Source organism: Rhinatrema bivittatum, chromosome 3 (assembly GCF_901001135.1).
Source record: "Rhinatrema bivittatum chromosome 3, aRhiBiv1.1, whole genome shotgun sequence".
Classification (NCBI taxonomy): domain Eukaryota; kingdom Metazoa; phylum Chordata; class Amphibia; order Gymnophiona; family Rhinatrematidae; genus Rhinatrema; species Rhinatrema bivittatum.
The window spans coordinates 386961943-386987761 of NC_042617.1; the positions used below are offsets into that span (position 1 = coordinate 386961943).

Genomic DNA, 25819 nt, shown 5'->3' on the forward strand with positions numbered 1-25819 from the left:
GATGTTGGGGAGATACCGATTTCACAGACGGTTTTCAAGGGTAATGATTTAGATGAACTGAACCAAATCACGGTGAACTTGGAAGATTTAGTAAGCCAGATTGACAAACTGAAGAGAAGCAAATTGCTCAAACCAGATGGTATACACCCCAGGATTCTGAAAGAACTAAAAAATGAAATTTAAGATCTATTACTAGTAATTTGTAACCTATTATTAAAATCATCTACTGTACCTGAATACTGAAAGGTAGTCAATGTAATACCAATATTTATACAAGGCTCCAGGGGTGATCTGGAAAACTATATACCAGTGAGGCTGACTTCAGTGCTGGGTAAAATCGTGGAAACTATTCTAAAAAAAAACCCAAAATCCCAGAACATATAGATAGACATTGTTTAATGGGACACAGCCAGCATAGATTTACCCAAAGGAAGTTTTGCCTCACAAATCTGCTATAGTTTTTTAAAGGGGTTAATAAACATATGGATAAAGGTGAGCTGGTTAGATGTGGTATATATGGATTTTCCAAAGGTGTTTAACAAAGTTCCTCATGAGAGGCTTCTAATAAAATTAAAAAGTTATGGGATAGGAGGCCATGTACTTTTGTGGATGCACACAGGTTAAAAGACAGGAAATATAGAGTAGAATTAAATGGTCAGTTATCTCAGTGGAGAGAGGTAAACAGTGGAGTGCTTCAGGGATCTGAACTTGGACCAGTGCTTTTTAATATATTTATAAATAATCTGAAAAGGGGAATGATGAGTGAGGTGATCAAATTTGCAGATGACACACAATTATTCAGATTAGTTAAATCACAGTGATAAATTGCAGGAGGAACTTGTCAGATTGGAAGATTGGGTGTCCAAATGCCAGATGAAATTTAATGTGGATAAGTGCAAGGTGATGCATACAGGGAAAAATAATCCATGCTATAGTTACACAATATTAGGTTTCATTTTAGGAGTTACCATCCAGAAAAAAGATCTAGGTGTCATAGTGGACAATACATTGAAATTGTTGGCTCAGTGTGCTGTGGCACTTTAGAAAAAGCAAACAGAATTTTAGGAATTATTAGGTAGGGAATGGTGAAGAAAATGGAGAATGTCATAATGCCTCTATATCACTCCTTGATGAGACCGCACCTTGAGTACTATGTTCAATTCTGGTCTCTGCCTCTCAAAAAAGATATATTTGCATTGGAGAAGGTACAGAGAAGGGCAATCAAAATGATAAAGGAGCTAGAATGACTCCCCTATAAGGAAAGTCTAAAGAGGTTAGGGCTTTTCAGCTTGGAAAAAAGATGGCTGAGAGGGGGATATGATCGAGGTCTAAAAAATCATGAGAGGACTAGAATGGGATAATGTAAATCAGTTGTTTACACTTTCAGATAATACAAGGAATAGGGGGCAAGCCATGAATTAGCAAGTAGCACATTTAAAACAAATTGAAGAACATTATTTTTCACTCAACATAGAATTCAATTCTGGAATTCATTGCCAGAAGATGTGGTTAAGGCAGCTAATGTAGCTGGGTTTAAAAAAGGGGTGCATAAGATTCTGGAGAAGTCCATAAACTGCTATTAGTCAAGTTGACTTAAGAAATAGCCACTGCTTATTACCAGCATTAGTATCATGGGATCTATTTGAGTACTTGCCAGGTATTTGTGTCCTGGATTGGCCACTGTTGGAAACAGGATGCTGGGCTCAATGGTCTGACCCAGTATGGCAACTTCTTATGTTCTTAACATCTGTGTCCAGCTACTCTTCTAAAAATATATCATAGAAAAAATCTTGTGAAAAATAAAATGACTTCAATTTTTATATGAAACCTCAATTCTTGTCTGCTCATAATTCAAAAAGGAGGACATTCTACAAAGCAGGCCTATTAAAATACTCCATATATATTACATATTCTAATAATTACGAAAAAAATAAAACCTTTGGGGTAGATTTTTTAAAAATATGCGTGTCATCCATGTGCGCGCACACATGGATGCACGATTTTATAACATGTGTGCGCCAGTGCACGCAAGTTACAAAATCTGGGGTGGCACGCGCAAGGAGGGGTAAATTTTTGCTATATTCGGAGGGTGACGCATCTGGGCCTTCCCCAGTTCCCTCCCAGTCCGCTCCAATTTAGGAGCGGACTGGGAGGGAACTTTAATACCCCCTACCCTAACCTCCCTTCCCCTTCCCCTCTCCTCCCCACCTTCTAAAAACCCATTTTAAATCTTTTTACCTTTTTTTTTTTTTTTTTTACAAGTTACTTCAGGGCCCAATATGAAGTAACTTGTGCGCGCCGGCAGCCAGGACAGCAAACAATGGCACTGTCCCGTCCCGCCCCTCACTGCCCAAAACACGCCCTCTGGCCCGCCTCTTCCAAGAGGCCCAGCACTTGAGCGCGTCCCGGCCTTTATACGTGTGGCTGGGCCTCTTGGAAGATTCGCCCGGCACACGTGAGGCCCGGATTTATTTGCGCAGAGCTTTAAAAATCTGCCCTTTTTCTACCTTTGTTTGAGGATTGTTTCATCATACGTCAGAGATGGATGACCAAAATGATAAGGGGCATGGAACAGCTTCCCTATGAGGAAAGGCTAAAGAGTTTAGGGCTGTTCAGGTTGGAGAAGAGACGGCTGAGGGGGGATATGATAGAGGTCTACAAATTCATGAAAGGACTTGAACAGGTTATAGTAAATCAGTTATTTACTCTCTCTGATAATAGAAGGACTAGGGGGGGCACTCCATGAAGTTAGCAAGTAGCTTATTTAAAACAAAGAACATTTTTTCACTCAGCGCATAGTTAAGCTTTGGAATTCATGGCCAGAGCAAGGGGTTATGACAGTTAATGTAACTGGGTTTAAAACAGGTTTGGATAAAATCCATAAACTACTATTAATCAATATGTAATAGTAGCTTGAGATCTATCTATTGTTTGGATATTTGCCAGATACTTGTGACTTAGATTGGCCACTGTTGGAAACAGGATGGTGGGCGTGATGGACCATGGCATATCTTATGTTCTTATGTCTAGCTATCTTTATTCTTGTCTATATCCTTGCTCTGGTTTCCTTTCATTTTATCTTTCCTCATGTATCTTCCTTTTTCCATCTCTCCCACCCTTTCCACCTTTTACCAACTTGCTCTCTCATATCTCACTTTTCATTGTTCTTTTCCACCTCTGTCTTTTTCCTGTCCAATGCCTTGTCATTTCACCCCATCTCACTTTTCATCTTTGTCTCATACCTTTCTACCTCTCCTCTCAATCTTTAACAATTATCTCCCTGTCTCCTTCCCCTTAACGTCTTTTACTCTGACCTTTTGCTTGCCTTCCCTATCCTTTTCTGGCTCTAAAATACACATATGCCTTCTGCCTTCTATTTTCCCCTTTATCAAACATAGTCCTCCCTTTTCCCCTTCTGAGATTTTTCCAGCCACTTCCTTAGTGCTTCCTCTCCCCAGCTTCACTCATCCTCTTTAATGCTTACTTTCTCAGCCTTACTTATTCTTCTCCAGCGTCCCCGACCACTCAAAACTTTCCCCAGTGTGATAGATGTCCTCACCCAATCTATGTGCCTTAGCACTGTTGAAGCAATGTATACATGTGCATTCATTCTCCTCACAATACCTTGCCGATTTTCCATAGTTTACACTGCAAATAGAGGTGGCAGCAGGACTGCCATGAGGGACAATGAATAGATATGCTTCAACAGCTCTGCAGCACACATGGGCAGCTGTGTCCTACTGTCACTGGCTCTAGATTTTTGGAGCCTTGTGTCAGTTGCCAAAGCTTGCTAACTTGGGGGCACTGTCAATTACTGAGGCATAGACTCCATTTTCCCATGCTTAGCTCTGCTGCTACTTCTCTTAGTAGCTGATCCTGGAACTGACAAGAGGAAGAGCTACTTTAGATCTAGTTCACAGTGACGCGCAAGGCCTGGTAAAAGGAATTATACTGGAGGAGTCACTTGGCCATAGTGATCATAACACAATCAAATTTGGAAGAAGAATGGGAAGGATAATGATAAATAAAACTACAATGAGACATGAGGCTTGTTTAAAAATACAACTTTGGAAGACCAGATAAAATGCATTCCATAAATTAAAAAAGGTTTAAGGAAGATCAGCATGTCTAAATGGTGCAGTGCAAAGGATATTAAAACCCAAAGGCATACTTTAAAAAAAATGGAAAATAGGTCATAATTAGGATATTAGGAAAGAGCTTTACCATGCACACCTGATCATGTCCAAAGAGACACCAGTATGCCATGGCACACAGTTGAGAGACACTGCTTTTTGTTGTGGGGCCCAAAGCTGAAAACATCTTCAAGTCTTCCAAGCTAAGGGAGACAGGAACTGATATGAGCAGGTCTTGGAAAAGTACAATGAGTACTTTATCTCCAATCTAATTTGAAACTGCTTATATGCATTCATAAACTGCTAAGCAGGGAGAAGCAATGAGAGCTTTCATTAGGCAGCTATATGTGCTGGCTGACACTGACTTTGGAACTAAAGAAAACCAGATCTGGGACAGGCTGGTGTTTGGAATTCAGGACAAAGGTCACTGAAGTTGCAAATGCAGAAAACCTAACAGTGTCCACAGATGACTATGCCCTTTGAACTGGTTAAAGCACAGAACCATGTTCCAAGCACACAGAGGAGGTGTTATGTGACAAAAATAAGCCTCAGAATGGGAAGCAAAGCCAGAGCAAACTGGAGTACCAAGCAGAGATCTAGAAACATTCCTCTCAGAGGAAAATGTGAAAGGTGTAATTGAGATTTGTCCACCAATGCATGCCCAGTCTTAGAAGTAAAATTTAAGACCCGCATGTATGTACACATGAACGCTTTTGCCATCGCATGCACAAGGACGTGCCAATTTTATAACATACACGAGTATAAGCGCGTATATGTTATAAAATTGGCTGTGTGTAGATGCAAGCACGATTTTATATTGGGCTGCGCATGTGAGCGTGAATGCCTTCTCAGACATGTAAGTGGGGTGAATTTTAGTAGGTACATGCAGTGACGCAATAGGCCTTTTCTCAGTTCGCCCCAGTAAAGGAGAGGACTTCCTAAACCCCCTAGCTGACTTGCCTCCCTTTTACCCTATTAGCCCCAAGCCTTAAAACCTTGCTGACTAACCTTGTTTTTTTTGTTTCATGACTTACATGCCGGCTATAGCAGAAGTAAAGTTATGCGGCATGGAACCTTGTGCATGTAACTACTTAGGCACTGACTTCATGGTGCAGTCCCGGCCTGCCCATGCCCCATCCACACCCCACCCAGACCATGCCCATGCCCTTTTTTGGAAAACTATTTTATGTGCATACCAGGAGATACGCACGTACCCGTGCAGTTTTTAAAATCCACGTGGCGCACACCAGGCCGAAGCACACGTGTATCTCCCAGCTTTGGCGCACGTAGGGCTTTTAAAATCGATCAGTTGGGCAGAAAATGCAGTAAGTGCAGAAGGTTGGCCACTTTGCAGCAGTGTGCTGCACCACACAGGTTCAAGAAAAAGTCACACATGAAAGCAAGGAACCTTGGTTTCTAGGCTCTGTAACTCGAAATATAGCCAGTGACAAGCTGTCTGTGAAGAAGTTAGTGTCAGAACAGGAACCAGCTTGGAACATCACTCTGAAAATTGCAGGTACTCAAATGAAATTCAAATTGATTCTACAGTAGACACTTTTATCATAACTGCAACTGCTTATATAAGAAACCTTCCTTGAAGCCAGTTAAAATGACTCTGCTGTGCCCAGGAAGTGTGGTACCCAAAAGAGGTCAGTTCATAGCATGCACACACCTTGATACCTGTGATGGACCCAGGAAATATTTCTTCTAATTAGGGCTTTATAAAGAGAGGCATAACCAGAAGGAAAACGGAGGTGATAATGCCCCTATACAGGTCATTGGTGTAGCCTCACCTGGAGTATTGTGTTCAGTTCTGGAGGACAATATTGCAAAAAGGATAGAGATAAGATAGAAGCAGTCCAGAGAGAGGCAACAAAAACAGTGTGGGGTCTGCTCCAAAAGACATATGAGATCAGATTTGAAGACCTAAATATGAATAGCCTAGATGAGAGGAAAGGCAGAAGGATATGATACAGATTTTTAAATACCTGAAAGGAATTAATAATCACAAAAATCAAACCTTTTACCGATGGCAAGGAAGCTGTAGAACTAGGGGTCATAATATGAAACTTCAGGAAAGTAGACTCAGGAGCAACATCAGGAAATATTTTTCATAAAAAGAGTGTAAGATGCTTGGAATGCCCTCCTGAAAGAGGTGGTGAAAACAATAATAGATATAGAATTCAAAAGGCATGGGATAAGCACAGAGAATCTGTAATGGCTAGAAGATGGAAATCAAGAAATGGGGTAACCTGTTGAACGTTTGGTGAATTACTATGTGAAAGTTCATACAGATTCCAAACATACAAATTGCAAAATACCATAAAAGAAATCCCAATTTAATGCCATTTATTATCAACCCATAAATAAACAATTACAGTGCAAATATAAACATTGCTAAGATATTAATGTATCACTATTTAATGCCATTTATTATGAATCCATAATCAGTTACAGTACTGATATAAACATTACTAAGATATTTAATATGTCATTTCAAAAATCCAATAAATACTAATGAATGGCAAAATACAACAAATCAGTATGTGACTGGTTGTGTGTGTGTGTGTGTTAGCATTTATGTGTGAATGAGTGTGTGTGACAGTGTCTGAGATTGTATGTATGATCTATGTGTGTCAGCGTGTGAGAATATGTGTAAGTGTGTAAGTTAGAGAATGCATGTATATGAAAGCATAAAGATAGTCTATGCATATCCCCAACAATCTCAAGGTGTTTGGAATCAGAAGTTCCCAAGGAAGAGCAGGGATTTTTTATCCTTATTAGTTTTAATTATCGGGTGTTTAATGTGTTTACTGTTTTGAAATATTTTATTTGATTTGGGAAATTTTTAAAAAATGTTTGCATTTTTAATTATTGGATATTTTATTCAATTGTATTGAAATATGAATTTTTTATTATTATAGTTTTACTATTATGATTGATTTATATTTCTTGATTTTATTGTTTGATGTATGAGGAATGGTGGCTATTCTGTTTTTCCACTGTGCACTACATACAGAGTATGGCTTGTTCCGGTTTCCAGTTCACTTTTGGTCTGTACATTTCTGTCTATACTTTATGGTCTCTCTATTCTGTGTTTGATGAAGGTCTGTTTGTGTTTTGCACATGTGACCAATATGAGGTATTCTGCTAGCATGTAGTTTCTGTATAGATTGCTATAGATCCTTATGTTCTGTTTTCCTAACAGGAAGTGTATTGGTGTTTTAGGGCCTGGTGTAATATTTGCAGTGTTGCCTTTTCATAGGTAGGGTTGTTCCTGTTTGAGTGTTGGCAGTTGGTGCTATTTGATATGGGAGGTTTACTATATTGTAATTGAAATTCAGTTTACTCAAGGCTTTGCAAGGGCCAAGTCCACACCCAACATGCGTAACAATAGGCCTAATACCATAGGGGCTCCAATTGTCTTTTTTTTTTTTAAGCAGGGTTTTCTGGTTGGCACCACTGCAGTACATGTAAATATAATATAAATATACCATAAAAGAAAAACTTGCACAACTGAAACTCTCAAAAAACCCAGAAAAAAATGACCCTAGAATTGATCTTGGAAATTGCCAACTAATTCCAGCAACTGAGGTAAAGGATCTTGGAGTCTGTCAACGAAAACTTAACTATGAAGACCCACATTAGCAAACTGATCAAATCTGGTTTCTGCAAAGTATGAATACTGAGCCGACTGAAGCACAGTAGACTTCAGAACTGTTTTACAATCTCTAATATTCTCAGACCTAGATTACTGCAATTCCCTACTTCTAGGACTACCGGCTAGTCACCTTAAACCTACTGCAAAATGCTGCAGCAAGATTATTGACCGGAAAAAGAAAATATGACCACATCACCCAACCCTGATAGCATTACATTGTATATTATTCTTGACCGTACAGGGAGCCAAAGTAATAGCCAATAATATACACCAACATGAATCCAAACAATGACTTGATGGGAATAACATTTAAACCACACATTCCCACATGAACGCTTAGATTTCAGAACAAAGGCCAGCTAGAAATCCTGACCATAAAAACTCTCATCTAAAACAAACATGAGATAGAGCAATATCAATTGCAGGCCCAATACTATGGAGCTCAATGCCAGAGAATCTTCAAACAATAACTGACATTTAAGAAATTTAAGAATGAACTGAAAACTTGGCTATTCGATAATGCCTACTCTCTGACTGGTATAACCAATTCCCCCTCATTCTGATAACCAACTATGTCCTGCACATTACTCTCATCCCTGCCCATAATGATTACAAATGCATCTTATATCTCTGTCTTTGAAGTACACCCTTAAATTTGGAATATTTACCTGTATGTATGCCTGCCTTTGTAACTCATCCTTTGTCTGTGAGTGTCAAACCTGTACACCCTTACGAACTAGTAAAGGTGTACTTTCATTGGTTTCATTGGTTGCCAATTAAATACCGAATTCAATTCAAAATATTATCAATTATTCATTCTCTTATTTATAATACATCATCTACCTGGTTATGTACTAATCTCCGTATATACAAACCTTCCAGACATCTCAGATCTCTTTCCAAATATCTATTAGACGTACCTACTATCAAACTGGCAAAACATGAATTAACTAGAAAAAGGGCTTTTTCAGTAGCAGGCCCTGTTTTATGGAATTCACTTCCAGACTTCCTCCGCCTTACTCCTTCTACACAACAGTTTAAAAAATCACTAAAAACCTATCTATTTCAGAAAGCCTATAGTTTAGTCTCTAATTCATAAAATCAACACTCACTTATCTCCCACATTGTTATTATCTTCTTCAAACAGACAATATTTAAAGAAAATAATACTTACATTCAATCCAATTTTGCTGTTTAAAGTTGTAGGGCATGAATGTTTATGGTGCTATTATTTTTTAATGTTAGTTTTAATTTGTTTTTATTCATTATGTATGTCTGGTTGTAAACCGTTTTGATTAAATCTTTTGAATTGTAAAGGCGGTATATAAACATTTTAAAATAAATAAATAAATAGTAATTCTCACATGGAATGAGGCAAGCACCAGTGAGATTTTGATGGCCAAGATGTATCCTGATTTTTTCCAGAAAGGACAGGTGCTGAAATCCTGCACCCTTTGGAGAAGGCTAAAGACCTGTGAGCCCTAATCTACTCCCCAGATGGGGCAAGCACCTGTGAAAGTGAAGCAGCAGTAGCTGAGAGATTTTTCAGAGAGCAAGTATTTGCATATTGATTGTGGGGAGGGGGTTTTTTTTTACTCGCCCCTCCCCACAGGGTTCCAGGGCTGGGAGAGCCTGGTTCCCACGTTCTAAAGACTTTTCCTGCCAGAGAAGTCACCAGTGCCAACATCAAGGGGGAAGGACCAAGATCTTGGAGTTTCCCAATCAGATCTCCACCCCTTGGGACAATGACAGGTTAGGCAATCGTGAATAAACTGGACTCAGGTAGGACTTTCCATGTTTGAGGGGACCCCTCCAATAGGATTTCTGGGGCAGATTTTTGTACTTTAATATCACCATAGGAAGCTTTACCCAGATACCTGAGATAAAGGGTACCCACCCTGAGGAGAAAAAAAAAAACACCTTTGTACATCAGTCAGCTGTAAATTTATCTTTATGAAAAATGGGCTTTAAAAATGGGAGTAAAGAATCAGTAAACATTTAATTTACACTGACCACTGCCTGGGCTATAAGCGAGAGCTTCCCCCTACAAAAAGGATTCCACCCTTGGGACAGAGCGTAAAGTTATGGGAGAAGTGCTGGCCAGAGCAGCCCGGAAGAATAAATAAGTTTGTATGCCCTTGGGACTTAAACCCCCCCCCCCCCCCCCAGCAAGAGTTACACTGTGTTAAATAGTTAAAAATTAGATGTTTTTTTCAAACTAGCAGTAGTGTATTTTTACCTCCATATTTGTTTTTTTTTTTTCATTATCATGCTTATATCCCACCTTCTGTGTATGTGAAAATGGGAAATGCTCTTCTCCTTACTTTATATTTAAAACTTGTATTTTTCTTTTTAAATAAAAAAAAAGCATAACAGCACCACACGGGCACACAAAATGTAGGGACAAGATTACAATTCAGGTCACAGAGAGATACTAGCACCATTTCTTTGGGAAAAGTGAAGAGAAAATTACAGTATTCAGAAATAGTATTCAGATGTTGCAACCCAGATCAGATAATTGCTTTTCCAGGGCATGCAGGATTCTACTTTTAAGAGCGTCTTTTGAAGTCTCCTTGTGTTTCCTTCTGTGGAACAAATTATTCTTATAAGAGTATTCTGCTTGTAAAATAGATTTTATCTGGCCTCAGTACTGTACTTATAAAAGGGATCTTCAAAGTGTGCAAATTATAATATCTTCCCTGGGTTTTCTCAATAAGGATACCTGGGGGGGGGGTTGTTGGTTTAATTGATAAATATGCCAGGGGATAAATGCCACCTTCCCTCCCCCTTCATTCCCCTGTAACCCTACCTCTGGGGCCATAAAAATATTTGTTTCTCTTCGGGGCTGGAACCTCAGGCTAGCTCTCTCAATGTCTCTTTCCCCCCAGGGCCTTGATCCTTTTCCTATGGAGAGGGGGGGGGGGCGGAGGGAGATTCTCTCTTCCAGGGCCCAGAGTGCTAAGGGTGACTTGGATGCGCGTTTCTCTTTACCCCCGGGGTGGAGTGGTGTCTTTCTTTCACGATGCGGGTGCAGTATGAAGCCCGAAAACCCATGGTGGAGTCACTGTGTTAGCGTCCAAACAAGAAGTCTCTACCGATGGGCAAACCAGTTTGTAGAACGGCAGTAATAACGAAATCCTCTGCACCACAATGTCTCTCTTTTTTTTTTCTCATAGTCTTTTCCCTCTGTCTGTGCAGGAATCTCTGAACCACCTCCAGGGCTTGGATAGGTGAGCAGGGCCTCCTTTAGCTGGATGGGAAAACCCCTTCCAACTCTGGTAAAAATGGGAAATGCAGTCTTTTGCGCAGAGAGTAAAATTCCCCCCTCTCTCTCTCCCTCCAGGGGGTGAAGATGCCGGATGGGTGTCCTCAATGACCTTCGCTTTGCTCTTTCTCATGGTTAGGTGATCTTCCATATTTTTTTTTCCCTCTGGTTTCCCTGAATTCTTTCTCTCTCTGTCTCTGGATCCCAGATGGGAGGGATCCCCCCTGGACACAGGCAGCTCACCCCCCACACCAATGCAGGAAGGAAGGGGTGGCCAAGATCTTTCTCCTGGATCTCAAACTCAAGCCCTTTCCCTTCCAAAAAAAACTTAACACCGGAGTGATTCCTTGCAGCAAGTCACCACCTCTTCTTCCATCCTCGCTGAGGATATGGAAGAGCAGGTCTTCCCTAATCTGAGGTCTTATTGGTAACAGAACCAGGTGTCTGTTACATCCCTCCTGATTTATTCTATCTTTTGCCTTTCCCTCACCCGTTTTTGGTTGGTTTTTTTTCCAGCACTTACTCAGGTCAGGACCAGTTTGTCTTGTTAGCTTAATGTTGTGCATGTGGCCAGATGTGGGTGTCACCTCTCAAATCACTTATTGGATGTAAAGAGGGACACTCCCAAGCAATCCAGGTTTTGTTTTTTTTTTTTTCTGACAAGCAAACAATTCTGCTAAACTAAGCTGCAAATCACATAAGGAAAAAAATAAACCAGAAGGGGAAAAAAATACAGTCCTGCAATTGTGGTTCACTGATGGGTTTAGGATTTTGCTGCCCCCAGGCACTGCTGGTACTGTCACCCTCTTCCCCCTCCCAGACAAGGGACAACAGAGCAGAAAGTCTAAGACAGAGCCGCCTTTGCTCTACTCTGTCTGCTCCAAGCTCACCTCCTCTCTTCATGTCCCTGAATGACAGGAGGAGATGGGCTGGCTTAGGGAGCAGAGTGGCTTTTCTTTGCTGGCTGCTGTGTGCTCTGGCCTTACCTCTCTCCTCCTGCTCCCTGCATAGAACAGATGGGGAGGGACTACAATAGAGAGGAGAGCAGTTCCTTTGCTCTGTCCCTTTCAGAATCGCCCGTGCACTCCAGTTCTCTGCAGTGAGAAAGCCGATGCGATAAGACACTCGCTCAAGATGGGCGCTTGTATTGAGCACCTGTTTTCCTAACGCGCGCGCGTACAACCACAGCCCCCGTGTGCCCGATGCAGTATTTAAATGAGAGAGAAATCGAAGCAATGTAAAAAAAAAATAAAAAGAGGGAGAGCTGAGGAAGACATGTTTCTGGTGCTCAAAGGAGTTTATTGCATCGGGCACTTAATTTGTGCTTTTGTAACAAAGCTTGCTTCTTTTTGGTTATTTTGCTAAGGTTCATAGACTTTGCTGATTTTAATGTTGGACACCCATTGCTATGGGCATCTAAATTTGAAGGTCATAATTAAAGTGTGCTTTTTTTTTTTTTTTATCAAATCAATCTATATATATTTTTCTACACTGGAAGCAGAAAAATCAAGAGTCAAGATGACACTAAGGAGGAGAACACATTTATCTCACCACAGAGAACCATATTTATTATGTTTTTCAAAAGCTCTTGACTGCAAGTTAACTTTACTTCACCTCCAAAGCTAGAGTTAAATTCCCCGTGTTAAAAAAAAAAATGTGCATTGGGCGCCCAGCCTTTGGGTGTGCTTTTCTACATTGGGTGATGATAGTTGTCTTCATTTACATGGAATTTAAATGCGATGAGTGCTATCCAGTACATGTTTGTTAGGACGTGCATTTTAAATGCGCTGACTTCCTTGTTGTACTGCTATTATTGCGTGCTCAAAAAATGCGCGCCCCACCACAAGTAAAACCAAGAACTTGACTGGGCATGGCTACAGCAGGAAACAGAAGGCCGTTTTCTTCTAAGTGAGATTCAGCATTGCTGGGCGGCAGCAAATCTTCAGCTGCTCTGCTGCCCTCCCCAGATTTTTGCCACCCTAGGCACAGGCCTAATGCATCTGTTGGCAAATCCAAGCCTGTTGTGGTTTTCATTATGAGATGACAGAGGCCAAAGACATTTACCTTCTAGGACACCCCTGGGGCATATATTTGGTATTTTGGATCTCCCAGATATACTAATGCCCCTTCCCCATGAAACAGATGAGCCTGTAGGTTTTTTAATGTGTCCAAGTAGGCTAGGACTAACATACCACCTGAGACCTGGGTAGTTTGATCTCCCTGATAGAAATGAATGTTTCTGTACATGATAAACGAAAATAACAGTGAATGCAATTTAGCAAAGTCTCAAATCACATTAAGATAAACTATGAAATGGTATCAAACATTGGGGGATCACTAAAGCTTTTTTCAAGTGGAAAAACTCCACTCCTTATCAGTTGCCAAAAATCCTTTTGTTGTTGGCTTTTTTCAATAATTTTGCTTTTTCTTGCATGATAAATTGTGTCAAAAAAATTAATTGCCATTGCCATGGAAAAACAAATCTTGAAAAGGGCCACCATAAGGAATTGTTTTTTCAAATTCAGTCACATAAAGGTTGGCGATGTCTGGAACCATTGCTACCCCCATCATGGTCCTTTTTACTTGCAAAAGAATCGATTTTGAAAAAGGAAGTAATTTCTAGTAAGTGCCAATTTGGCCAATTCACACAAAAAAATGGTAAGTATTCATTCATTAATTCATGAATCCAAAATGTCGCGAATGGTTTCCAAAGCACGGTGTTGAGGGATATTGGTGAGATGCAAGGTGTCATTGACAGAAGATTCGATGGAAGATTCCAACCTTTATATTGGAAAACAATTCCTTCCAGATGACCATTTTCAAGAATTTTTTTCCTATGGCAATGGTACGTCGATGATGTACTTTTATAATGGACTGGTTCAACTGAAGATCTTCAGCAATTCTTTCTTTGGCTAAACAACTGCGATCAGAATTTGCAATTTACTTACCAAGCTGATCCTCATATGATTTTGTTTTTGTATAGTAACATCTCCCTCATCAACAGTCAGTTTTCATTTTCCATTTTTAAGAAACCAATGGATCACAACATGCTACTCAGATTTGACAGTTGTCATTCTCATCATTTGAAAACTAATCTGCCTACAGGGCAATTTTTTTGCCTACCTACGCAGAATATGTTCTACAGTGTCAGAATATAAACTCTAAGCTCAATATGTGGTTTCCAATATTTTGGACAGGGGTTACCTGATTACTTGTTTAAAAAAAGCATATAAATGTGGTTCATTTGCAAATTGTGACGTATTACTTTTGCCGCAGAAGCATGAGCCTCTTCAGAGAATGTTGTGTGATTCCTTTTTCAGCTCAAGCCAATATTATACACTGGATCATTTTGGAATGTTGGCCTGTTTTTTGTCCATTCAACTTTCATTACACCTCCTCCTTTTTACATACAGTTGTGCTAAGAATTTACAAGATTATTTGGTATGCTTCTATGTGACATCTGATGCTATCGCAACTGTTTCTAGACCTATGAGCCTGCAGGAAGTGGGGTTCATTACCTGCGACAAGATGTATGTGACTTGTTGAAAAGCTGTAACAGGTTCGCCTCTAATTTTTCATAATCGTTGCTCTCTTTATTTGAAATATGGGGGTTTTTTTGTGGTTCTAAAGGGATAATATACTTCATTCAATGTCCTTGCCTCTTGTTGTTCATCGACAAGATATCTCATATGTTTCGTGAAAGGATAATTGAACACCACAGTTGTGTAAATAATCAACAGGCAGAAGCACCCATTGTGGAACACTGTATATGGCTGAACATTCTATCACTTCCTTAAAATGGGGCATTCTGGATATTGTCACACCATCGATCCGCAGAGCAAATTTGGATCGGGGATTGTTACAGTTTAGAACATAAATGGATTTTTAAGCTACAGACTGTTGCTTCAAAGGGTCTTAATCAGAATGTGGATTGGGCTGCTTCCTTTAAATATTTTGTGATAAATCATCTCTACTACTACTACATATGTTCCTGTGGTTTCTTTAAACATCTGAAGCATTATCATTGGGTGTATGTTGTCACGTGATTAGCAAAGACTTTTCACTTCCATTTTGTTATTTTTTTTTAAATTATACTTAACAGTTTATGAACTTTTTTCAGTTCTCTGATGCAGGTCTCCTGAAGAAAATTCGTTCAAAACATTGATGGTGAGGCTTGCTATTCATTACATCATTTTTGGTTTGAGACTTATGTACTGTGGTTGAAGATGCCTCCAGTTTGAAGCAGTCATATGTGACTGACAAGGACTTATTTTGATTCACTTGTGCACTTAATTTTTTGATATAATTTATTTCACAAGAAAAAGCAAAATTATTGAAAAAAGAAAAAAAAAAAAACCAAAATGACTTTTGGCAAATGATGACAGGGGTGGTGTTTTTCACTTGAAAAAAACCCTTGCTGATACTCCACGTTTGATGCCATTTCATAATAATTTATCTAGGTGTGATTTGAGACTTTGCTAAATTGTGTTCACGTTTATTTTTGTTTATATTTCTTTATATGTGGATCATTACTCCTTGATATTTTGTCCAGTTCTGTAGGTGATAAAACATTATTCGTCTAACTCTTCTGCATCATTCAAAGAGTCAAATTACGATTAATTGGGAAATAGTGATTACGATTACAATTAAATGGGGAATTGGTGGGAACCAACAAAGTGAATGTGAAGTTTAGAATCATCAGCAAGCAGGATGTTGTTTTTAAATTTGAGGGCCTTATCACTTTTCCACCAATTTAAGAGGAAATTTTGAACAGCCTGTGCTATACGTGGGCGCTCTTTACCCGGTGTAGGCTGAAGCCAGCTTTCGAAGGGAAACCAGGTGTTGCGATCCCCCCTGTTGCTGCGCTACAGGAGGTATCTTACCTTCCTCCAGAGGCTGCTTTGAAGCCAGGGCCTCGCCTGTGTTCCATCCGGGACTTGCTCCAGGGCCTGAGAGGCCTAGCTGTTCCTGTGGCGTCGTGCTTGTGTTTGGACTTCCTGCTTCCAGCCACGCCCGTTTCTCTAGGGGCTGGCCCGCAGCTCTCTTCCCCAGTTATAGGGCCAGCAAGGGGCGGTCCTGTCTAACTCCTCCCAGGGAGTTGCCTACAACCTCCAGTATATAAGGACTTGCTTGTTAGTTCCTGTTTGCCTTCGGATTGGGTTACACAGTTGTCTGTGGCCTCTCCCGATCCAGGTCCTCCGTGGTCTGCCGTGTCTAGATGGTACCTTGTCTCGATGTCTGTTTCTGACCGTGCCTAGATGTCTGTTCCTGTTCCTGCCAGCCGTAAGGGCTTCGGATGTCAGTATCCCAGCATCGGAGTTCCTGTTCGCCTGGAGTTTCCCTGCACCCTCCTTTCTTCAGCGTGGTCCGTGACCAGCCTTCCTGGGCTGTGTAGGGCGCGTCTGGGACGGGGTGGTCCGTGACCAGTCTAGCTGTGCTGGCTGAGTAGGGCGCCCTGTTGGACAGTGCCATGTTTCCGTCCTGCCTTGTCTACAATGTCTTGCTTCAGCCTTTGCCCTGATGTCTTCGTGTCTCTGCCTTGACCTACATCCTCGTCTGGTTCCTGAGCCTTCTGTCCTGTTGGGCCCTGGAGTGGCCAACAGGAGGGATTCGTCCCACGGGCTCTTGAGCTTCTGTTCCTGCCAGCCGAGGGGCTTCGGATGTCAGTATCCCAGCATCGGAGTTCCTGCTCGCCTGGACCTTTCCTGCCCTCTTCTACAATGTCTCGCTTCAGCCTTGTCCTGATGTCTTCAACGTCTTGCTTCAGCCTGTTTTGGATGTCTGCTTTAGCCCCCGTCTGACGTCTCAGTGTGAAGGACTCTGTCTGCCCTCGCCTCCGTCCGGCCTGCTGCCCATTGCCGTTCCCTGCGGCAGGTCCGAAAGGGCCAGGAACAGTCGGAGGACCGTTCATTAGTCAACTTCCCCGTGTTGGCTACCATGGGCATGCAGGTCCGGCTGAGGGTCGGACTCCCTGCTTCTGTTCCTGTCTGCCTGGCTCACCATGCCTGCTCAGTTCACCTCCCACAGTGTGGCTTGGGGCTCCTCCTTGAGTCCTGCCGTGGCCCAAGGGCTCACCACCCGCTTACGACGACCGCGCCCGCGCGCGCTCGTAACACCAGGCACACGGAAAATCAGTAGGCACAAGGCTGCGCACACTACAGCAGTCATGCACTTTCTACCTGCTGTTCGTGTGGACCAAAATAGCATGAGCGCATTTGAAAAGGAAATGCGAACTCGCTGTTTCCCTCCCTGAATCTGACACCTCCACAGGAATACCTCTATTTCACATGGTAAAAGCGCATGTGCCATGGGAACCTACACACACTAAGCCATGCAAAAGAAAGGAAAATTTCAGACAGGGCCAATTTACCTGGGTAAATCGCTTTGAAAATTGTCCTCTGGATGTTTGGTGGGTTTTGTTTTGTTTTTTATCATCGGATCTTAAAAGTGGAAACCAATAAACTTCAGCCCAAGGAGTATCTCCATTCTTAGCTCAAGGTTTACATTTGTGATCCACAGGGAGAGTTTGTGTTCAGTCTTTAGTTCTGGCCAATGAACTGAGAGAACATTACTAAGACATCTGGAAGCCACAGAGGAAAAGCAGACGGAGAATCCTGGCATTTGCCATTCATGCCAGTGTGATCTACAGACCTCTGAAGGAAGCAAAGGAGGTGAGTGAAGATTTAGTGTGGACTCCTTAAAAAGAGCGCGCTTCAGTCAACAAAACCCATAAAAGAGGGGGTGACACTGGAACTAGTATCTGGCAAGACCGGTAACACACACAAAAAACCATTTTTGTATACTGGATTCTTGTTAGAGGGAGGCGACAGAGTAATTCTCTGTTAGACCTTTCAGAGAATCAGGACCTAGGCAGACAGCTGTTTTTTTACCCCTCCAAATAATATGGAGTGCTCTAAGTGTTAGGTTCCTAAACTCTTTTTACTGCAGAAAATTGGCAAGAAGCTATGTACAGTCTATTTATAGTTTATCACAAGGATTGTTCAGAAGGAGCATGTTTGTAGCAATGATTTAGAGCCAAAAGTGTGTACAGCCGGGCAGACTGGATGGACCATTCAGGTCTTTATCTGCCATCATTTACTATGTTACTATGTAAAGATTATATTATACCTTGCTCAAAGGGTAAGTTGGTAGGAGCACAGCCTCAATGAGTTTTAGGGAGAGTGTTGTTTGCTTTAGAACAGGAAGGATGCACGTTTCTTTTTCTCTTCGTACCTAGGGAAAGAGGTAGGAAAAGGTCTCTTCCCTAAGGCTCTCTACCATGTCTGAAGGGACTGGAGGAAACAATGAAGCTGACAGCTGTGAGACTTTCTCCCATTGTTGCTGAAAGATAATGCTGATCTGTAGAACCTGAAGCTGATGAGAAACTGAAGATCCAGTGCAAGACCCTGTGGGTAACTAACTTGACTGGACTGGTTATCAAGTGAGATAATCAGTGGGACCAACTCCTGTCCTCCCTTCTCAATCCTTAAGAATGTATTTCAGCAACTGTATGATGAAGCACTTTAGTATAAGGAAGACTGGATGCAGCATTTATTACCTTGTGAAGGGTATTTTTTCTAACTGAATTATGACTGTTCTTTTCCTTTATCAAGTTGTTCTAAGAAAAAAAAAAAATATTTAATTTGGGATCCACCATCTTTGCTCTCCAGTGTGTTGATTTCAATACAGGGATAAGGCCTATACATTCACTAGGAGGTCCTAATAGAGGAGTCTGCCTCCCTAAGATGAGGACCCCAGAGTGACTCTTGTTTGTCTGCAGACCCTATGGGATCTCCACTGGATGGACCCTTGTAACTGAGAGTATAGATGTGGAGCAAACCACTTGTTGTACCACCCCTGTGAGGTGGCTGCAGTGGTAGGGCCCAGCCTGCTCAAGGGAAGACTACATCAAAGTTCGGTGTTACAATTTTAGTTAACACTCAAAGGGAAAGGAGCTAACTTTTCTGCCTGGTTGTCCTATCCCTGTAGGCTAGGCTTTACACCCCTGGCTATCCAGTATAGAAAAAGGAAAGACTTGCTGTTCAATCTCATATCCACTGTATGTACAGTGGTCACTCTCTACAATTTTGGAGAGCATCCCTTTCAAGCCACTTCTGTGAGTTTTGCCTTTTGTTTTGGGAGGAAGTTTTGTCTGCCACTTTTCCTGTTCAGGAGTGGGGAAGAGGAAAGGGTTTTCCCTTCTATTCTACAAAGGACTCTTCATCCAAAAGTCATGGAACACCTGGAAAGGAGAACTGTAAATAAAGGTTATTTTTCAGCTGCAGACACCCATCGGAGTCTTCGCTTTGGGAAAAGGGAAGTCGAGAGAGCTAGATTTTCTGAAGTACATTTTTTCTCAGGAAATTCTGCACACATATAGGAGACTCCTGCCAACTGGGATTCTTGCTTCTCCATGCCTTGGATGGTGAGTTATTTCTGGGACCTCCAATTACTGAGGGTCACCTGCATACATAGATAAAAGACTTTTGGATATCTGAGTCTGGATCTGGATGTGAAGGAATCAATGTGTATGGTGCCAGTTAATTTTATCTGAATATTGTCTATCGTAAAGTTTTAAGTTGGAACATCCATCTAGCGTGTCCTGCCTGTTCATTCCGGTGCCCACATTTCCCCACAGCATACGCCTAGTAACACAGCACCCACGCTGCAAGAGTCACTTCCTGCAGCTTTGGTCCTGGAGTCTATTCTCCTCGGCTTTCAGAGAATCCATGCTCTGGAGCTGATGAGACTGTGTGAGGACTTAGTCCCCGGAACTGAGTGTGACCCACTGCCATCCTGGATAATACCATAAGGGCTACATTTGTGTCACCATGCATGCCGGGAGCTTGCACTTACATTTCATTCTTTCTTTCTCTTAATGTAAACTTCTCATAGCTGTTGCTTTCCACAGTCCTCTCTGCAAGGGCATTGTTAACACTGGGCACACGAGGCCCATGCCCCAAGTCCACAGATCAATGTCTCGAGTTTCAACTGCATTTCCCGCTAATGTATTTTTAAGCCCTAATTTAGCTCCAACTATTCCTCATTGCTCTGCTCGGGATTAGGGATAGTCTGCAGGAGTCTTTTGCTCCACTGGGTCTCTCCTTCCTGTGGACCGAAAAGAAGTCTGCTACAACTGCTGGGCCCGCGCAGCAGAAGAAAGAAAGCTGCTGAATTACCTGGGCATGTGCTGCCGAAAAGAGAAGGCTGCTATCTGCCAGGCCCCATGGCTAAAAAAGAGAAGACCGCTGTTAGCTGGGTCTGTTGGGGGAAAAATAGAAGGCAGGCCTGGCGCCACCAGGTGTGCAACAGTGCAATTGCACAGGGTGGCACACCTGGTGGTGGGTGTTGGGAGCAGGGAGAGGCATGTTTTGCCACTGGTGGACCTGTTCCCACTGGCAGCAGAAGAATTGGAGTCCTGTGGGGCCGCCGGTGGGATCGGGTCCACCGGCAGCAGAAAAAGCAGGAAGCAGTGGCGTACCGGGGGAGGGCACAGGGCTAAGGGGTTGCTGATTGCCAACAGGGAGGCAGGATACAGTTTACACTGAATATACTCGACTACAGTTAGCTGGATGAAGTTCCCTGGGTAACTTTAAGCTGTTCTCCAGCTTACTGAATATGGACATAACTGGTGAAACTTAGCCGGTTACAGCTCCGAATGAACCCTGGAGACCTCCACCCCACCCCTGGATTTACCAAAAAAAAAAAAAAAGTTGACTGCCCCCAGCATCCTCCTGAGCACCTCCCATCGCTGCCTAATGCCCCTGCTGAAAGAAATCACAATATCTGCTGCTGCCCATCCGTGCCCTCCAGAAGCCCAACTCATCCCCTTCAATAGGAAAAAAAAATCTCTACTAAAAAGCAGTCTTAGTGTTAGATGGATAAGTTAACTGGATAGTGCTAAATATAGGGACTAGCCAGTGAACTTAGGGGGTAAAGTAACTCCACCCCAGAACATTTCTAGAATGCCTTTTTTTAATATCCAGCTTAAATGTACCCCGATAAGTGCCAAGAATATTCACAAGTATACATTTAACCGGATAACATACAAGTTATCCGGCTAAATGCCTTTGAATATTGATCTTATGGCTATCAGCTTTTTAAAGATTAATTGCAGAATAATCTGTTTTAACTTTTGGACTAATTTTATGTAATTTACTGCATTTATTATATTGTTTTTGATCTGTTTTGTGTGTCTGTAAGGAACCCTTAGGTCTCCACTAGATGGCCCTAGATCCCTGCCCTTGAACTTACATAACTAGAAGGGAAATACCATCCCTGCAGCACCTCCCCCTGAGGATGGCTGAGGTGGTATCATCCCTCTCCAGAAAGGGGGATGAGCTTAAATCAGCTTGTGGCACTGTGGGGTTTCTTTGCGAGAGAAGGCCATGTGTTGATGTGATCTCCCAGCTTAGGCCCTGCCTAGGCAAGGAAGGGAAAGACACTGCATTGCCAGCTCTCAGTACCAAGCTGGCATGGAGGTTGAAGAGAGAGAGAGGTTTTGCTGCTTTTCTTGGGGGGGGGGGGGGGGGGGGGTTCTATTTTTGACCTGGCCTTTCTGTTTCCCTTCCTCATGAGGTCAGGAGGGAGATGTACACCCTCGCTCCAAACAAAAAGAGGTTGCAGAACCCACAAAGGTGAAGACGTTTTCCCTGTTTTTGCATCTAGAGGGAAGGAAGATTTCTGCCACCCTTCCTTGCCCATAGCTGACCGTAAGAACTGTTTCCAGTAAAAGGCCTTTCCTCCGGGAAAGGTCTGCCAGCCGTTTTGGAGAGGAATCCAAGGGAGAGAAGAGAAGAACATCTGGAGACCCCAAAAGACGTTTCCACCCCGGGCACACAGGACTCAGGCAGGATAAAGATCGAGGGTGCCTTTGGACCTCAGCTACCATAGGAAACGGGGGACATCCAGCACTAGGACACCCCCAGTCAAACTGGGACATTTGTTTCTCCACCCCCATGGAGGAATGTAAGGATTATAAGCGTATACTGTAGCCCGTGTGATACTGCCTGCTTCCTTTCCTCCCTCTCTTGTAGGGACTGCCAGTGCCACAGACAATCACCGCTTATTTCTTTCACCTTTCTATATAACTCGATCAGCCCAGGAATTCACACCCATCTGTCTCAGAGAAGCTTTTTTTATCATAAGGCATGGGTTACCAAAGTTATACTAACAACGTAGCGATCTTAGAAACGTATAATAAATCCTAAGCACAGAATACACTTCTGGTAATCAGCAGAGCAGATATGAATAAATAAGAAGAAATATAAGACATCACCTCCTACTTTAAAACAGTTCTAACTTGCTAGCCCATATTAGATAATAAGACAGGAATTAACCCCCTTCTCACCACTTTGAAGATCCCTGGTCTCAGAACTGCGAGGGAAAGCTGATAGTACCAAATGCGGCCTCTCTCTCTGAAGCAAGCTGTGGGTCTCACCCCCTGAATGAGGGCAGAGGACTTGCCTAGTTCCTGGGAAAGTCCCCCGGCAATTGTGATTCTGGATACCATAGCAGAGCTAGACAGCTCTTCCAAACAGCACTTCAGGACACTGGATCTGGTCGGTCAGTGTAGTTGCAGGGGCAGGGCAGGGAGCAATGTCTCAGATGATCCCCTGAGCCCTTTATTCCAATGGATTTTAAAAGCCAGTGTATGAATTTTCAGAGACTTAATGCATTTATAATTTAGTGACATGAGTCCAATTCTTATTGGGTCCTTCTTCATGTAGATTTCTTGACCCACCCAGCTTGACCATCAGGTAAGCACGTGACAGAAAGCTGACCAGGTCTTGTGATGGGGCTGACCTGTCTCAAAAGGCCCCTTTTCGTGACAAGAGGGTTCCCATCTCCAGGCAAAACTGAGCCCTGCTGACAGGTTTGGATCTGTTCTTGCACATGCACACTTGGCCTGTATTGTCTTTCTGAGCCCCCTTGCTTTTTCTGCTGCACGGGTCTGATGCTCCTGCTTCCCACCTATGCTGCACAGCTGATTTCTTCCTCTGGGTCCACTTCTGCAGCAGGACACAGAGTTTTTTGATGTTGGCCTGAACACCTGGCAATTCCTTTAGACTTCTAGAGTCTTCTGGCCAAATCCGGACAGTTCCTAGATATGGCAGTTTATAGGGAGAATAGGAAAGAAATCTGTAATAATCGGACCTCAAAATAGGCAATTTTTTTGATACCCACAAGCATATTTTGTTAGCACAAAGTATAAGGAGCCAGACTGTCATGGCTGGAGGATGTGATCTGCACTGGAGGGAATTAATGGTGTGCCAGATGAAGTTAAATCATCCAATTAAGTTTAGCAGTTTCCTGCTTGCAATTCTTTCTACGTGGCAGATACATCCAGGTCCTGATACTCTGAATTGGTCCCAAGATATTTTGCATTGATTAGTTAATTTATATTCTCTATCAGGCAATAAATTAGTTTCCAACCTTTGCTGTGCCTGACATTTATTTATTTTATTTATTTAAAAAGTATTTCTTAACTGCCCAAAAATAGTGTGCAAAAAAAAAGTCACAAAACAGTACAAATACAAACAGGATTCAAACACAGCTGCCCAGCCCGATCTACACAAATAGCTCACTAGCCCAGATTAATAATCCAGAGGAAAGTTTTGAGTTTTTTTCTTGATTTTCAGGCTCAGCATGTCTCTTTTCTCATTCTCCAATCAGGTCTCTTTGGTGTCCTCCTTTCTTTTTTGTTTCTCTTTCAGATTTGTCACTTCCTCCATTTTCTTGTCTCCTTTTCCTTCAGCAGTGTAGTTTTCTCCCTTTCCTCTATTCTTTTTCCTGCCTCTTTTTTCTTCATCCTCCTCCAATTTCTCCTGTTCTTTCTTTTCTCCCATTTCCTTTGTCTCTATCTTCCTCCTGTACAACTCTCTCGCTTACCTCTTCCAACTGCTCTCTCTCCTTTGCTCTCTCCTCTTTCCATCTTCCTCCAGTGCTTTCTTCTTAATCACACCTTCATCTTGCTCTCTCTCCTCTCCTCTTGTTCCTGTGCTTTCTCAGCCCTAGCTCTTCCTCCTGTGCACTTTCTGTCCCCCCCACCCCCGCCGCCTCCAATACTGTCTCGCCTCTGTCTGCTTTCTGTATTTTCAACCTTCCCTCCTCCCCCCTCAGGCACTCACTTTCTCGACTCTCTACTCTTCTCATTCCTTCTAAGAGATTTCTCTTCTCTCCCTTCCCCCTGGCCATTGCTACCTCTTCCTCTATCTCCAGCATTGTCTCCTCCATCGGTGCTACACTCTCCCCCTGAACTCTCTCTCCACACCCCTTCCTCCTGCATCCTCTCCTTACTCCAGCACTCTGCTCTTGCATTCTCTACATTTCTTCTGTAGGTGCTGTTTCCCCCTTTCTTACACAGCCCACACAGGCCTCATGCTCACAGCATCTGTCCCCTCCTCCCCCCATTCAGTTACAGCCTCTGTATGTCCTCCTATTCACAAACTCACAGAATTTACCCCACATCATACTCCTCCTCCTCACATGGCTCTATCTCCATCTTCCATTTTCACTTCTCCATGGCTCTCATGGTTTTTCCATTCCACTCACCCAATTCCTCACTCACCCCTCCACCCCCACTTCTCCATCTCCCTGCTCTGTTGCCACCTCAGACCAATTAGCAAACCTAAGCACAGAAAAACTGTTGGGGAGGCCTCCCTTGTGCCCAGAGAGCACGGCAAAAGCAGACAGTGAGTGAAAGTCTGAACCAGCACATGCTCATTGGTCCTGCCTCCTGCAGAGAATCCAGCAGGAGGCATGGTCAAGGAGCATATGTTCAAGATCCTCCCTCCCAGCCTGCTTCTGTTGCTGCTGCGACTGACTGAGCAAGCATACCTGGGAACTTTTGATTTCCTGTCGCCTGAAGGGAGGTAGCAGCATGTGCACAAACTTTCTCTCTCACATACTAGCACATTCACATATTCACTCATACACATACATGCCCATTGTCACACACACACTTCTCTCCCTTGTCCACACACACATGCATACTCACTACTCTCCTTCTTCCACACACATGCACTCATGCCTCTCCCTTTTTCATAGAGACACTCAGTCTTCCACACACATACATGCACACTCACTCCTCTCCTTCCACCCACATGCACTCACTCCTGTTTTCCACACACACTCACATGCATACTCACTCCTCTCCTTCCACCCACATGCACTCACTCCTGCTTTCCCACACACTCACTTCTCTTCCTCTTCCATACATATACATGCACACTCACTCCTCTTTCTTTTCCACACACGCCCATAAATGCATACACTCATTCTCTTCTCTCCCTCTTCCACACACACATGCACTCTCATTCTCTCTTCTCACCTCAGTTCTAATTAGCCACAGGCGCCTTCTCTTTCCCCAGGCCCACGGGACATGCACTACACTTCCTCCTCCTCCTCCTGCAGCATCAGGCCGCTCTGCCCTTGTATTATTTTCAGTGCGCCGCCTGACGCTGTTGCTCCTCCTCCTGAATCCGAGGTTTGTTTCCCGTGGGGGAGGCCAACGCTCCTGCTGGTCTCGCTGTTCACGTCATCTTCCTGAGGCACGGGGACTGATGCTCCTTCTTCCTCAAGCCTGCGCTACCCCAGACCCTTGTTCTTGCGGCCTTCTGCAGCAGGGCACCTGGAGTTTTCAGGTGTTGGCCCGGAGACCCAGCAATTTGTTCAGAATTCTGGAGTCTCCGGGCCAAATCCAGAGAGTTCCCAGGTATGCGACTGAGGGCCATCCACCACAGCATTCCCATAGCCTTT

The 25819-nt window shown here is 42.9% G+C and overlaps 1 long non-coding RNA gene across 1 annotated transcript in view; it reads right to left on the reverse strand.

Moving 5' to 3' along the window:
* Nucleotides 1-25524, reverse strand: part of LOC115087898 — a 35231-nt gene extending 9707 nt beyond the window's left edge. The window contains exons 1-2 of the long non-coding RNA XR_003855650.1: nucleotides 25392-25524; nucleotides 22410-23162 (exon numbers count right to left, since the gene is read on the reverse strand). This is a non-coding gene — a long non-coding RNA (uncharacterized LOC115087898). The remainder of the gene's footprint in view (nucleotides 1-22409; nucleotides 23163-25391) is intronic.
* Between the last annotated feature and the right edge of the window lie 295 nt (nucleotides 25525-25819).